This window comes from Trematomus bernacchii, unplaced genomic scaffold, assembly GCF_902827165.1.
Source record: "Trematomus bernacchii unplaced genomic scaffold, fTreBer1.1, whole genome shotgun sequence".
In the NCBI taxonomy this organism is placed as follows: domain Eukaryota; kingdom Metazoa; phylum Chordata; class Actinopteri; order Perciformes; family Nototheniidae; genus Trematomus; species Trematomus bernacchii.
This window is the reverse complement of record NW_022987607.1, coordinates 940,680-943,991: the sequence shown is the minus strand read 5'-3', so window position 1 is coordinate 943,991 and position 3,312 is coordinate 940,680.

Below are 3,312 nucleotides of genomic sequence, written 5' to 3'. Positions count from 1 at the left end.
TCTCCCTCCTCTCTCCCTTTGATTCCTAATATCTCAGGACTTTAAATCTCTTCTGTTAAATGCTGTAACTCTTTATTAAATAACACAACTTTGTTTAAGGTTGTATATTTGTTCTTTTCTTACCAGAAGGTGATTAAGTGTGGAATTTCCTCCACAGTTGTTAACTCGTTGAATGTCTCCGCCCTCAGGTGTCGTTTGAGGACGTGGATCGTCTGAAGGCTTCGGCTCAGATGGAGAACGTGAGGATTCCTCATTTCCTGCAGGATCAGAGCAGATACTGTGAACAGCTGCTGAAGATCATGGAGACCAATCAGCTGACAGACCAGGAGCTGAGGAGCATCATCTGACACACACACACACACACACACACACACACACACACACACACACACACACACACACACACACACACAAGCAGCTGAGGAGCATCATCTCACACACACACGCAGACACACACACAGACACACACACACACACACGCACGCACGCACGCACACACACACACACACACCAGCAGCTGAGGAGCATCATCTCACACACACACTCCAGACCAGGAGCTGAGGAGCATCATCTGACACACACACACACACACACACACACACACACACACACACACACACACACACACACACAAGCAGCTGAGGAGCATCATCTCACACACACACGCAGACACACACACAGACGCACGCACGCACGCACACACACACACACACACACACACCAGCAGCTGAGGAGCATCATCTCACACACACACTCCAGACCAGGAGCTGAGGAGCATCATCTCACACACACACTCCAGACCAGGAGCTGAGGAGCATCATCTCACACACACACGCAGACACACACACAGACACACACACACACACACACACGCACGCACGCACACACACACACACACACCAGCAGCTGAGGAGCATCATCTCACACACACACACACACACACACACACACACTCCAGACCAGGAGCTGAGGAGCATCATCTGACACACACACACACACACAGACACACACACACACACACACACACACACACACACACCAGCAGCTGAGGAGCATCATCTCACACACACACACACACACACTCCAGACCAGGAGCTGAGGAGCATCATCTGACACACACACACACACACACACACACACACACACACACACACACACACACACACACACACACACACACACACACACACACACACACACACACACACACACACACACACACACACACACACACACACACACACACACACACACACACTGCCATTACCCAGCATGCTGCACTGCACGTTCGTGAGGTACGTTAGATTCTTATGATTCTCCAGCAGAGTTTGCAGCAGGTTCTTCACAGTGCCAACACCTCTGAATACTAACATGTCTTTACTACATTCAAAGAGTTTCATGCCAACTTTTTTATTTCACATTCTCCACACTCACTAAGGTTTGGGAGGTTATTGTATTTTCCATAGTGTAGAAATGCCTGTAGGAGAAATGTAGGGTTTGTTTCCAAAGCAGGTTAGACATCCGAACGGCAGGGGATCTAACCTCTGACCCTCTGATTGCTCAAAGCCCATTTCAGATCAGATTCACACACTTTATTCGTCTCTGATCGGGAATTCTCTTGCCGAAAGTTGACATTACACATGTCATTAATATCCACGTATCAACAGAAGGACAGATATATATCTTAACACAGTTTATAATATACAGAATACATTAAAACACTCTATAGTCTACTACAACAACGGTATATTATACACATTACAAAAGTGTGCAAAGTAGCTGCAGATTTTGTACTCACTTTTGACCCGTGTCTGTTAATGAAGAGTTTAATTAGAGCCCGACTTATACTGGATTAGTTTCAGGCTTATTGATATTTGAGACTTAAAAACCTTTCTTTTTGAACGTTAAACCGACCACATGAACAAAGACCTTTGATAAGGATCCCCTAAATGTAGTTCTTATTATTAAAGAGTTGAATAAGATGCGTGTCGTTGCTTTGCTATGAATGGAAGTTCACTCATCATCGTAGGGATTTCTTCACGTCCTTTTTATTCAACAAACCCCCTTTAAAAGTGGGATTAAGAGACGCTGTCTTGTTCTAGTTTGTGAAATGACTCCGTGCTTTCTCTGTTAGTCAAATTCAACTAGTCTGTTGTTGTCTTCGCTAACGTGAATAGAGCAAACTGAAGGAACAATCACTGTCATTTCAGATTTATAAAAACACTAATTTTATTTAAAAACCCACTTCTTTGTAGCCCAAACTGAGCCAGTGATCTGATGTGAAAGCTGCCTAACGGAGATTTAAACCACATGTTCAGAGACTTCTCGATGCTTCATATCTGCTGGATTAGTGCATGAATATTCATTTGAGCATGAGCCGTCAGAACATTTCTATATTTAGGATTCTCTGATGATCTAAGTGTACTTACCTGCTGTTTTATACCCGTCTCCTCAGTGGAGGTGAACACGCTCCTGCCCTCTGTTCCCTGTGGACACTATTTGTGTAGAAGACATGTGAGCGTTGTGAAACACACTAACTCCAGCTTCTCCACATTTCCTGTAAAAACACGAACTCTCTGAAGTGTGAAAGTCTTTTGTTTTGAAGGTGACTTCCTGTGAAGCCCTGTTTGCACCCCGTCCTTAAAGCTCTGCACTGATATCATGTTGGTGTCATTAATTATATATATTTATGTTTTAAAAGACAAACCAACGCCTTGAGGTTTAATAGTTGACCTGATATCCAGAGTGGCTGTTCATGGTACCGTTTGTTTACTTGGTTTTCCTGTTTTTGTATTATTTAAGTGACTTGTTTGTGATATTGTAGAATCTCTGAATAAAACTCCCTGAAAATAATCTGTGTGCTTTTTATCTCCTAAAGTATTCATCGTGCTGACTGTAACGCAAAACACTGGATGTTGTGTAATCAGATGTTTGTTTGTGTAGTACAAGAAGACACACACACACACACACACACACACACACACACACACACACACACACACACACACACACACACACACACACACACACACACACACACACACACACACACACACACACACACACACACACACACACCATTCAGAGATCCAGAGACAACTACAAACAACAACCTGAACAACTCATCAGTACACAACACACGCACATCAGTCTATAGTAAACACACATCAGTACACAACACACACACACACACATCAGTACACAACAGTCTATAGGAAACACACATCAGTACACAACACACACACATCAGTACACAACACACACACATCAGTCTATAGTAAACACACATCAGTACACAACACACACACACAC